General features: G+C 47.6%; 1 protein-coding gene and 1 long non-coding RNA gene across 4 annotated transcripts in view; one reads left to right on the top strand and one right to left on the bottom strand.

Annotated features, from left to right (window-relative positions):
- Positions 1 to 13,456, bottom strand: part of nes (lysophosphatidylcholine acyltransferase 3 protein nessy) — a 78,419-nt gene that overhangs the window by 47,939 nt on the left and 17,024 nt on the right. The gene's annotated exons all lie outside the window — the stretch shown is intronic.
- On the top strand, positions 8,791 to 11,284 carry LOC144122093 (uncharacterized). The gene is made up of 3 exons (XR_013312803.1): positions 8,791 to 8,912; positions 10,825 to 10,878; positions 11,182 to 11,284. It is a non-coding gene; the product is annotated as an uncharacterized LOC144122093 (long non-coding RNA).

Below are 13,456 nucleotides of genomic sequence, written 5' to 3'. Positions count from 1 at the left end.
GAGGCGGCCTCAAGGGTCCTTTAAATTTTTCAGCCAGCACAGCTGTTGGTGGTCAGTGACGATGCAAAACGGTGTGCCATACAGGTATGGGCGGAACTTACCTGCTGCCCAGACTACCGCTAAACATTCTTTTTCGGTGGTAGAGTAGTTCAACTCAATGCGCGACAGTGCGCAGCTGGCGTAGGCAATTACTCTGCGCGACACCATCTTGCCGCTGGACGAGAACAAAGCCAAGAGCGACATTGCTTGCATCCGTATGTACCCCCGTGTCGGCATCTTCGTCAAAATGTGCTAGGATTGGCGCCGATTGGAGTCGGCGGTGTAATTCGTCGAAGGCAGTTTGCTGTTTGTAGCCCCAGGAAAATGATGCATCATCACGGGTTAGGAGCGTCACAGTGCTGGCAAGCTGGGCGAAGTTTCTAATGAAGCGATGATAGTAGGAGCACAGGCCCAGGAAATGGCGGACTGCTTTTTTGTGGACGGGGACCGGAAAGGCAGCAACGGCAGCAAGCATCTCTGGGTCAGCTCGGATTCCGTCAGCACTAGTGACATGCCTGAGAAACTTTAATTCGGTGAAACTAAAGTGACATTTTTGTGGGGACCTGCCCTGCAGTCCCCTGTGTTTGCTTTCCCGCGAGGCACCACCCTGCAACAGCAACCTCGCCTTGAGGAGGAACACATTCCTTTGTCAGTTACACCAACTAGCAAGAGAGGGCGCTAGCGTCGCAGCGAGAGAGACTGCTTGCAGCCCACGCGCGGGAGAGGGCATATGGCGCTTCGGCTGGGATCGTCAGCGCGAGCGGACATGTCACTCGCGGCTCCGCTCTTCGCCAGCAGGGCGAGGAAGCGACGGGGAGCCTCGCTCCCGTATCTCTTCTCGTCCGGCCTTCGGAGTGTCCGTTGCCCTAGCACGGGCGAACATTCGCTCGCAACCTCGCTGGTGAGTCGGACGACCTCGATTCATTAGCTTATCTTGTTGCTAGCTGGCGTTATTGTTGCTGTAGCAATAAATGCCTGTTTGTGTCAGCCAATGTGTCGTTCCTTTGTTCCCTCAGAGCAAGGCCCGCCATGGTCGGCGAGCGCTCGGTAGCGTACGGGATCATGGGGTGGGGTCTGGCGGTATTGAACTGTGTCAGCCGCGATTAAGCGGGGAGAAACTATTCATCTCCCCAATAAAACCCCACATCTGGCTGCCCAACGTGGGGCCCGCTCTTGGAACATTGGACGACTGTCGGATCGATTCGAGGAACGCTCTTTGTCCGGACTTGACAAGTGCTAGGCCTAGAGTGAATTTTGATCGCTAGGAACTGCGGCATGCTTTCTTGAGTGCCAGGTGTATTGCGCTGCAGCATGTTTGAACTTTTCGACATGCTCAGCACATTTTTGATTCAGTTTTCCCTGGGGTTTCTTCACGAGAACCACTTGGTCCGCATCGAGGGAGCGCGAGACCTAGCGCCCACGGAGTTGCCGAGCCCGAAGCGAGTGAGTACGGAATCCGCATGGGTGGTCCAAATTTCTGTATATATTTTCTCTACTGTCTCTTTTTCGACTCTGGGAGTCGCGGCTCGGGGTGGCCTGGGGCCACGGGTGCCGCATAGAGCTTGCTGGTATTGCAGCTTGGCACCGGGCACTCCGACACCGTCCGATACGGTGGGCGCCAACCGCTCAGGAGCTGCTTCATGCAGTAAGAGGGGTAGGACCATCCCACAAAGCTGATGTCTCCTTGCGGCTGCGTGCACGTAACCCGTTTCGGGTCTTTGTTGTGTTCACGGTCGTTGCCGGAGTGGTAGTTAGAAATCAGGCTTTTCGGAGCTGCCTGCACAACATCAGAAGAGACACGACCACCGGACCGTGTTGTTGAGAGGGGGCGCCCTTTGCTGCCCACTCGGTTTTTTTTAACCTAACATGAACTGAGCAGTCTCGTTCAGCTCAAGAAAGGGCTTTGTTCACTCGAACTTTGCGTTTGCACAGCCACCCAACACGTTTTGTTAGCAAGTTAGGCATTGTGCCACGAGGCCATTGCGGATGCCGTTTCCCCTCCCGTGACCTACTTTAAAGGCACGCCGAGAGCGTTGCGGCAATTTTGCAGATCCGGTGGAGCCACCCAGGCTTGCTGTCCGGTGCACATCGTGTCAATGCCACCTGCTGCGACAGAGCGGCCTGTATCCTGTTCGCCGCATCCATCCGGGGCAGCTGTGGCGAGAACAGTCAGCAGTCACCTCCAGCTGCTGTTGCCCGGGCGACTACTGCAGAATCCTGGTCTGCAGTTTTCCAACCGGCCTTCTCTTCGCGGGCCATGCGAGTCGTCCCAGCGGAGACCTTCACGCCGCCCTTGGAACACCGCGGAAGTCTGCGTGGACGCTGTCGGCATGACCTCCGCTGCAAGACGTGCCTCAAGGACATGAAGACCAGGAGACTCCTCCATAGCATGTACTTTCAGACGCGTGGGCCTATTTAAGGTTGGGGGGATGTGGGGACCTGCCCTGCAGTCCCCTGTGTTTGCTTTCCCGTGAGGCACCACCGTGCAACAGCAGCTTCGCCTTGAGAAGGAACACATTCCTTTGTCAGTTACACCAACTAGCAAGAGAGGGCGCCGGCATCGCAGCGCGAGAGACTGCTTGTAGCCCACATGCGGGAGAGGGCATATGGCGCTTCGGCTGGGATCGTCGGCGCGAGCGGACGTGTCGCCCACGGCTCCACTCTTCGCCAGCGGGGCGAGGAAGCTACGGGAAGACTTGCTCCCGCCTGGCCTTCGGAGTATCCCTTGCCCTAGCGTGAGCGAACATTCGCTCGCAACCTTGCTAGTGAGTCTGACGACCTCGATTCATTAGCATATCTTGTTGCTAGCTGGCGTTATTGTTGCTGTAGCAATAAATGCCTGTTTGTGTCAGCCAATGTGTCGTTCCTTTGTTCCCTCAGAGCAAGGCCTGCCGTGGTCGGCAAGTGCTCGGTAGCGTACGCGATCACGGGGTGGGGTCTGGCGGTTTTGAACTGCGTCAGCCGCGATTAAGCGGGGAGAAACTGTTTATCCCCCGATTAAAACCCAATAGGTTTGAGGGAGAGGTTGGCGGAACGAACGGCTTCGAGGATGGACAGCTCTTGGGCAGTGCAGATGTTCCGTGAACGTTGCGGAAAAAATAATGACATCGTCAAGATAAAGAAGACATGTCTGCCAGTTCAGACCAGTGAGGACGGTGTCCATCATTCTTTGGAAAGTGGCCGGAGAGCAGCTGAGCCCGAATGGGAGGACGCGAAATTCCTAGTAAAATGAACTGCGCTGAAAATAAAATTGGGGTAAATAGTTTGGAATCAAACCCCGAACCCTTGGGCAGTGAGTCGACACGTTTACCCATAGGCCATGCAGGCACATTTGTACAGCTTGGTCAAAGTGGGGCTCTATTTGTATGTCATGCTATCTTTCACGTAATATGAAAACAGTGTCCATTTTTACATGGGCAAGAGGAGCCGCTGCCAGGAATTATTAGTGCTTCAAATTTTCCCCACCATCGGTATGTTTTCGCAAGCACACTTAAGACAGCAAGACAATTTTTTGTGTGTGAGAAAGGCTGAAGTGCCATCCACCTTCAGGCAGTGACCACAGTATATCGTCTTGGTGTTCATGTCAAGTGTTTGCATTAATTGTCTAGAAAATTTTTACTAAATTTTGTTACGAAAAAATGCATCTTTGCTCCTGAAAAAACAACAATCTAACTAGAGAATCTATTTTTACTGAGCAAAATAATTTGATGGATTTGTCTCCAGTGCCCCTTCCAGCACACAAGGCAGGGCATTTGAAGTATCACCTTCCTCATTAAACAGCGCATCATTTAACGCTGAATCCCCACATGCTCACAAGTTAGTACAAGTACATGTTCAGAAGGTTAACCCCTTCAGACACAAATTATTATTCCACGCCTCCTTATTAATCTTTTCTCACGACATGTCTATTTTTCACAGGAAAAATTCCCACCCTCTAAGTAATTAAATATGCAATTTATATCGTGTTCTCATGGGTACACATCATGACTGAACACTGCTTTCAGGGTCTGAGTAACACCTGTTTTGACTAACTTATGCAATAAGTAGTAGCTCTGTAAATCAATCAGCAGATTTAGAGTGCTCAATATTGAAAAACAGGCAAGCAAAATATACGCTCACCAGAGCCCTTTAATATGTAGAGACAGCCATCTTAAAAATGATTTTCCATGCTCGTTTTGCATGCGTGGTGTTAAGAATGGCGCCAGCAGGTCTCGCTTGGAAACAGCCAGCACACGTTTCTCCTGTGTGGCTCCGAATACCTCCTGTCTACTCTACGACGACTGCTTCAAGGCCTGTCATAATGGACCACCAGGAGAGTTGTCATGTGGTTTCAACCAATATGCTTTGCTGCGTCGGAGTGCGGGGCTCAAAAGAATGACAAGCTGAAGTTTGAACACAAAAGTGCCCAATTTCCGTTGTTGGCTCAGGCAGGCATTATCTTCCCCAATTGCCGCGACCATGTTAGGGAACTAAAGGCTTCATTTCACGTGGCTCTTCGGCGTGCGAGCACCGCGGCGGACTGGCCAGCATCTTCCGCAACCATCACGAACACCTCTAGGGACAAAGAACCACCTTCCGCCCTTTTTCCGACCTCGCGTTCCGGCCTTGCGCGCCGGGTGTCTTCGGATGAATAACAGGTGCCAGCAGCACGTGGGAACCATCAGCCGGCCAGCGAACATCACCTATCACAGTGGAGAATGCGGTACCTCAACCGCATTCTCCACTCCCTGAAGCTCAACACGTGACGGGGGCGTGTCCATAAGTGCTGGGGTGTGAGTTTGTGGGCACAAGTGAAAGTTTCAGGCCACTCCCAGCGAGGGTGTCAGCCTAAGGAACTTAGGGAAGAACGCTATAAAAACTCAACGAGTACGGTCGAATAACCCACTTTTGATATTTACACTTGTAAAAATGTAAATAAATCTAGTCTTCCTCCAACTCCTTCGCTCAGCAGCACTCCTGTCCTGGTGGTGAGAACGGGCGTCGTCTTGACCATGGTTCTGTCGAGCCGTGACCCCGAACCCCACCTTTCACAATGGCTTCAAAGCTGCCACATGGCTTGTAACCAGAAGGCCACAAAGAGTATAAGCCAGAGCCATGCCGGGCCCGCAACATCCCAGAAGTAACAAACAACCAAACCAAACAGGCTAACGGCACTCTGGCCCTCCTGAACCATGCATGTGCACAGTAGTTTCCCAAAGTCTTTGCCTCGTCAAAGCTCCGACCCTAACCTTGCTATAAAAATAACCCTGGCACTATATTCCACGGCTGCCATTGGAGAACACAATCATAGTACAATGCCTTTAACCTGTTGGCTGACAAAGCAGGCAGACCGACACTAAAAAAAAGTGGGACCAAATTAGTAAAGCTGTCGAAATAGTAGCCCATGGCTTTTCACGCTTCTGATAGCCATTCCGAAATGATGTATAATGACAAATTGTTGGATGGATGTTTCCCTTTATCATGGCATTTTTTGGGATCTCGATATTTTATTTAGTGGATACAGGCGTGGTCTTTCTTATAAACTGTGAGGGATATTCTTTCTTGACAGTGATGATGATGTTGACTGCATCAACGAAGGCAAGTTTTCAGCGCATTCTACAGATAAAGTAAGAGGGGTGATGGGGATGACACCAGTAATGTACAGAGTCGTCAGAAGTTAACCTTCAGCATGGAAGGAATCCACCATAGCATTGTAACGTCCATGAAATACTCAGGTTATTTCTTTCACAGAGTAAATCATCATCTTTTTCCGCACTACTTCTACAAATTATTTTTTACCAGACGCCCATTTTAGAGCAAGCATTCACTGTGTACACGTTCTCTGGGTGAAAAGTTAGGTCGGTACAAAACGTCCAACATTAAAAAAAAAATTCGATGTGAATGGGTTAAAGACAAATACAGTAAAACCTCGTTAATTCGAAATCGCTTAATTCGAACTGACGGCCGGGTCCCGGCAAAGCCCTGTGTATTTCAACGGGTCAAAACTCCCGATAATTCGAATATGCCGGTATCCACGTCGGTTAATTCGAACTAGGCGCCGATGGCTGGCATTGCTCCTCGCATGTAGAAGTCACCTCGTAGCAAATACAATGCGCTGAAAATTTAAAAAAAAAAGCAGAATGATGAGAAAAAAAATTAGCCAGCATGCACGAGGTGAGACGTGAATTTCGTTGCCCGAACCAACCCTCCGGTGCATGCCGTAGCAGGTTTTCGCTGCCGGAGCGTCGAAGCATTGGCTTGTCTATTTTTGGCTGACGCGCGGTCTCGCGGGTAGCCACCCTACCGTAGGCGCCGCCTATGCTCCGGCCACGGTGGCTCCGGCGCAAGCCGTTGCAGGTTTCCGCTGCGCCGAGGCGGTCGTGACCATTGGAGACGCACGCGACCATGGAGGAAGGAAGTACTCGGGAGAGGCGGTTACGTCACATTTTTTTGAAGCCGCGCTTTTTTTCTGATGGAAATAAACGTTTCAATCATGGAGGAAAGAAGAAAAAGAGGGGAGGCTGCTACGTCACATTTTTTGAAGCCGGAAGCGAGGGCTCCGCCATGACACTTGGCCGTTTTCTCAGCCAATGGCATGCGAGCGCCGCGAAGATCAACGCGAGCGGCGCGAGCAGACGATTTCGTGCCGCGCCAGGCTGTCGGCAGCTGTCAGACACGGCGGAAAGTGAGACTTCTGCTCCCATTGACAACAAAGACGCTGCGATGCCCAGCTGCTGCGTTCCTGGGTGTCGGTCGCGCACACCAGGACAAGAACCGGGCGTCACTTTCCACACGTAAGTATGCTGCATTTTGTTTTCGTATTTAATTGACTGCGTAATGAGTAAAATGCATGCTCGCAGAACATAACGCACGACACGGCGTGAACGTGGTATTCGTACCGCCCCGGCCTTATTGGTGGCTCTTTGTCCGAGTGCAGTGAATAGTATTGTTTTCAAACAGGTTTCCGAAAGATCCAGAGCGAAGGGGGCAGTGGACTGAGGCCGTTAGACCAGGCCAAAGAGACTGGGAGCCAGCAAAATGGACCTTCGTATGTTCAAAACATTTCCTGCCCGAGCACTTCGATCGGATGTCGCCGCTCGTAGTTCGTATACGTGCAGATGCCGTCCCCCTTGAGGTGAGGAACCACCTTCTATACATTCTCAAAAGATTGGAAAGAAATGCTCTTATTGAGAAGGTGCTTTATTATAACTTGACTGCATAAGCATGCGTTCAATATGATGTTTTAGGTGTTCGTGCAAGAAATAGAATGATTTGTGAATAAATTGCTTTAGCTAGACGTTATGATCGAGTAGCGCGGCTACAGTACTCCCGCACTGATAAAAAGTAATTGGGTCATTATACTCCTAAACTGGCTGCGGTTCATATACGGCTCTGGTGAAATTCTGCTTACTGTACATGATAATTTATTTATTTATTAGCTTACGCACTAAATCATTAGAAGAAAATAAAAAAAAAAGAGCATCGAGCACACCACAGTTTTCCTTGGGGCATCATTTCTATTTAATTATTACTTGTAGTGTGCAAATGTTTGCGCCTAGCAGTAGGCGGTGCATTTTTTGTTGTCATCTCGGCCATAGCACCTGGGAAGTGTCACCGAGAGAGCACTGTAATTCCTTAAAACTATAGTTCGTTTACAAAGGAAATCACAAAGAAGTTCCATAAGGCATAGAGCACCGTACGTATTTGCTCGCGTGATTTGCGCACGTTTTTTCTTTAATTAGGGTTCCAAAAAGAGGGTGCGCAATTTACGCGCAAGCGAGTTATCCGAACACATCCTAAAAAAAAGGTTGGCACCCCTCGCCCCATGGCAACAAGGTTGACAAGTCCCCCCCCCCCCCTTCCCCACGCTATAGCTCCCGGCGGGGTGGCATGACATGACGGCACGTGCTTAGCTCAAAGCAATAAACGCGCAAAGATTCAATCGCGAAGTCAGCCGTGGGAGGAGATAACGGGCAATAAAACGGGGCCCTTGCGTGTGGCCCCACTGACTAGCGGCAAACCGTATAGCGAACGGTACGGTAGAGTTTTGGATTCGGGCGGGCGCGCAACTGTTCGTCCGGAACAGCGACCGCCAGCGCGAGCAAGCCGGGTAAACGGCACAGTTCGCACCCGCGTACATGCTGGTGGTCTGGCTCAGCATAGTGCGCAAAATGTGCGAGTAGTTTTTTTTTTTTTTATCTGGTTAAAAGTTTGAAACTTTTTGGGGTGCAAAATCTATGTGCGGGCGCAAATTACGCGAGTAAATACGGTAAATGTCATACACATAAGGAAAAGGGGAAGCATGAGACAAAGAAAAAAAGACAAAACACAGGCAGAAAGCTTGGCCAAATGTTTAGGGGAATCCCGTTTTCTTTTGCGAAGTTTCTGTGGAAACAATTTATAGCTTTCCTTTAGCCGCATAGCTGCGCTTGGGTGGATGCCAATGAGTATAATTAGCTCCCTTATTATACAGATACGGCAGTTCTGCATATATAATTCCTCATACACATACCATACACACTTCATGGGGTATAGCTGGGTGAGCCTGAGGAGAGACACCCCACTCTCCCTTCTCAAAAATATGGTAGACCTGCTGTACTAACAATGCATTTCTCTGCTGCTGCTTTCTTAAGAAATGGGTGCACTCTCGCCCACTGGCTGTGTTCCATATTGACAGTCTCAGATTGGTACATCTGTCTGTTGAATTACATGCATCTTTTTAGCTAAGGCTGGCGTTCCACTGCGAGCATGTGATGCACCTCATTATTCATTTACAGCAGGAACCCCTTTCACAGCAGCCAGGCGATGGCACAGCTGTTGCTGCCACTGCTCAGCATGGCGCCCAGCAAGCACTAACACAAAGTCACACATCTCCAGCGTCTCCACTGCAACAGGTATTTTCAAACAGCGCTGTTTTGTGACTACTACAGCTATTCAAAGCATCACAGTGGCTGTGTATATGTTGGAGTAGGAGCTACAAACACTGCTTCCTGGCACGGGCTCACCAGAACATTTATCCGAATCCCATGACACACTAGTCATCATATTTCTTAACCCTTCAGACAGCACTCAGAACAGTCTTAAAGTGTGATGCTCCACCTCCATCTTTCACTAGCTGGTTAAAGCTGAACACCTTGTATGCTTGGTACATGATGTATGCGTTAACAGACAAAGAGGGCAATATCATTAGCAATATGGATAAGATATCAAATAGCCAAAGAGACACAAATCTATGCAGTAGCCAATGCAATCAGAACGTTAATGAGAGAAGCCGCAGCGCACAGCAATGGGACATCCCGTAGCAGTAAGAGAAGAGGAAGTAACGGAAGCCTTAGTAGGAATGAAAAGCGGGAAAGCAGCTGGTGAGGATCAGGTAACAGCAGATTTGTTGAAGGAGGGAGGGGAGATTGTGCTAGTAGAACTAGCCATCCTATATATGCAATGCCTTGTGACCTCGAGAGTACCAGGAGCTTGGAAGAATGCTAACATTATCTTTATAAAGGAGACGTCAAGGACTTGAAGAATTACAGACCGATCAGCTTACTGTTCATTGCCTACCAAGTATTTGCTAAGGTAATCGCTAATAGTCAGGACAACCTTAGGCTTTAATCAACCAAATAATTAGGCAGGCTTTCATAAAAGATACTCAACAATAGATCATGTTCATGCTATCAGTGAGTGATAGAGGAATGCACAGATTATAACCGACCCCTATATATGGCCTTCATTGATTACGAGAAAGCATTTAACTCAGTGGAAACCTCAACTGTCATGCAGGCACGGCAGAATCAGCGTGTGGAAGAGTGTTATGTGAAAATATTGGAAGATATTTATAACGATTGCACGCCTACCATAGTCCTCCATATAGTTAGCAATAAAATTCCAATAAGGAAGGGTGTCAGGCAGGGACACACGATCTCGCCAATGCTATTCACTGCCTATTTACAGGAGGTATTCCGCAGCCTGAAATGGGAACATTTGGGGATAAGAGTTAATGGAGAATACCTGAGTAATTTGCGATTCGCTGATGACATTGCCTTGCTAAGCCACTCAGGACAAGAACTGCAAAGCATGATCAATGAGTTAGACAGGCAGAGCAGAATGGTGGGGCTAAAAATAATATGCAGAAAACCAAAGTAGAAACAGCAGTTCGCAATTGGTAGCGAGGTGCTGGAAGTAGTAAGAGAATATGCCTACTTAGGGCAGGTAGTGACCGCTAATACAGATCATGAAAGGGAAATAACTAGAAGAATAAGAATGGGTGGAGCGCATATGGCAGGTTCTCCCAGATCATGAATGGCAGTTTACCATTATCCCTCAAGAGAAAAGTCTACGACAGCTGCATCTTACCGGTACTCATCTATGGGGCAGAAATGTGGAGGCTAATAAAGAGGGTTCAACTTAAGTTAAGGACAACACAGTGAGCTATGGATAGGAAAATGACAGGTGTAACGTTAAGAAACCAGAAGTAGGCAGAGTGGATGAGGGAACAAACGTGGGTTAATGACATCCTAGTTGAAATCAAGAGGAAGAAGTGGGCTTGGGTAGGGCACGTAATGCAAAGGCAAGATAACCGCTGGTCCTTAAGGGTAACAGAGTGGATTCCAAGAGAAGGCAAGCGTAGCAGGGGGCGGCAGGAAGTTAGGTGGGCGGGTGAGATTAAGGAGTTTGCGGGAATGCGGTGGCCGCAGCTGGCAAAGGACAGGGTTAATTGGAGACATGGGAGAGGCCTTCACCCTTCAGTGGGCGTAGTCAGGCTGATGATGACGATGGTGACATTCCTCCAGAATAAATTTTTTTTTACAGGCACCTATGGATGTCGCTGAAAGCCAGGAGACTTTGGCAGGCCCATCACAACAGGTATTTTACAATATGCCATTTTGTGACTGCATCAATTCGAAGAACAACAGTGTCTGCGTTTATGTCGCAGCACGAGCGACCAAAAACAGATTTCTGTAACAGAATGCATCTTGGCACTGGCTCAGAGGAAGTTTTCTCTGAATCGCCTCAACACATTAGTCATTTTTTATAATCCTTTTGACAGAACTGAAAACACAGCCTAGCAGTGTGATGCTTTTCTATTTTTCAGTAGTTGCTTAGAACTGAATACATCTTATGCTTTGGTAGAAGCATATTTCTCAAGAATAAAATTTTTTTTCACAGGCACCTATGGATGTCACTGAAAGCCAGGAAACTTTACCAGGCCCATCACAACAGATATGTTACGATATACCATTTTGTGACAGCAACTGCTAGAAGATTGACAGTGTCCGAGTTTATCTCGCAGCACGAGTCACGAAACGGGTGAATTTTTATGTAAAAGAAAGCTTCCTGGCGCAGGCTCAGAGGAAGTTTTGACCAAGCCACCTCAGCACACCAATCATATCTTTATTCCTTCAGACATAACTCAAAACGGTCTAGTAGTGTGATGCTTCTCCACTTTTCACTAGGTGCTTAAAACTGAACGCTTGTTATGTCTCGGTACACGCACATTTCTCCTGAACAAAATTTTTTTACAGGCATCTATGGATGTGGCGACAATGCTGGACATTCAGCCAGGGCCATCTCAAGCCTTTCAACTTACACCGGTAAGTTTCATATCGTCCTGTGTGGTTTCCATCCAGGTTTATTCACTGCATGAGGTAGGATGTCGTTGCAATTCTGCAATGTAAAGTGCAGTAGAACCTGCAGTTGTTTGTCAGGCCCCGTGCTTACCGGAGACAGTAGCAGAGTGCAGTAAGTTCTGCAAAGATCCTTCATATAGGATGGTACCTTTTTGTGGAACCACATAAGCACATTAGTAACTGCCACAATATTCTTTCATGTGCCTTCATTGCTTATGTTCGTTACACAAATCAATATAGTCATCTCGTCAGAGTTCCACTACAAATAATCTGTCAGTATCAAGAAAAATTTGGCTATGCAAGACATACTCCACCAGGTCAGTGATATCTTTTCTACAAAATTTTCTCACATTATTCCAAACTGGTTTTACTGATTTTGGACAAGGTCATTGACAGCTATGTAGAAAGTATTCGGTGCAAACTGGCATGCGTGCTACATGAAAAATTTGTACTGTCATGTTTTCTTCTTTTTCAGTTGTTCCTTGTATAAGTTTTCATGAAATACTTCTTATATGGGTACATGCCAACCTCTTTAACGTCAGTTCCAGTGGGCATTCAGAAAAGGAGATTGCACGACACAAAATTTAATGCAATAATTTTTAAAGCTGTATATATCCACGCTTCTACACAGTTGTGCTATTAACCCTGCTTTATTTCTGCAAAACTTTGAGTGTATAATAAAAATAAAATGTGTAGACATATAACATTACCTTAACATGCTAGGTGATGTGAGTTTAACAATGTGCGAGCGTTTTTCTTTTGCAGTGACATCGAAAGGCATTGAGTACATATGCACTGAAGCTGTTGCGTGGCCCAGTAGTGGGCATGCTGAGTAATTTTGTGATTAGCCTCATGTCCTGCTTTCCTTCTTATGCCTTGATGCATGGCGGAGGAGAACAGGGCAACAGGCATTCTAAGGTGGGCTGCATTACTAAACAGTTTATCTTATGCAGGAACTTCCGACTTTGCCAACCGCCCCAGCCTCTGTTGGGACGCCACGAAGAAGGAGGCCAGCAATAGTAAATGGACCTGTCCAATGTGCCTATTTCTGAAGCAGAATTCAACACCATGAATGTCAAATGCTTGTGCATATGCCAAGAGCGTATTTGATAGCGTGAGTGGCCCATCCACAGCATGCATTATTAGCATAATCTTTAACACAGCATGTGCAGGCACCCAGACTGTGTGAATGGACTTAGCTTGATTTCGCCGTGGCAATCTTTACTAATATCTACTAACTGATCTGCATGGTATATTGTATGCAATGATGAATCAATAAACCAATGAATTTTTAAGTGTGTGAGTGGCCTGCATATCAAGCTGAGGAGCACATTATGGAATCTTCTTCTTGGACACCTCTCCATCTACCAGAGGAGAATCGGTGAGTCACAGCTTCATTTATTGATCTATTCAAGTACCCTAAGGGTCCACTAGGGGCATTACATAGGGGGAGATGGGGGGGACTCAAAGCGGAACAAAATTGTTTCAAAAACAAAAAAAAGCAGCGTAGGTACGGCACTCAGGTGCAAGTCGAGAAACATCATTGCCAAGTAAATATTCTTACGAAAATTCACAAAGAAAAAATAAACAGCAGGTGCGAATTAGTCATCTGAGAAATCAAATTTTGTTACTGAAAGTGTGAGGAATCCATATAAGAAAGTGATCCTGACTGAAATAACAAAAGACTCTGTTATCATGGCAATCCTGGAAGGTAAATCATTGCATTCTTTCATCATTAAGGTTACAGGTGAATTTTTGTACTTTTCCATCTGGAAAAAAACAGGGTTACCCTTGTAGGCATTACCGGCTTGATG

The sequence above is a fragment of the Amblyomma americanum genome, chromosome 2, assembly GCF_052857255.1.
Source record: "Amblyomma americanum isolate KBUSLIRL-KWMA chromosome 2, ASM5285725v1, whole genome shotgun sequence".
NCBI lineage: Eukaryota > Metazoa > Arthropoda > Arachnida > Ixodida > Ixodidae > Amblyomma > Amblyomma americanum.
This window is presented reverse-complemented; position numbering and strand designations above follow the sequence as displayed.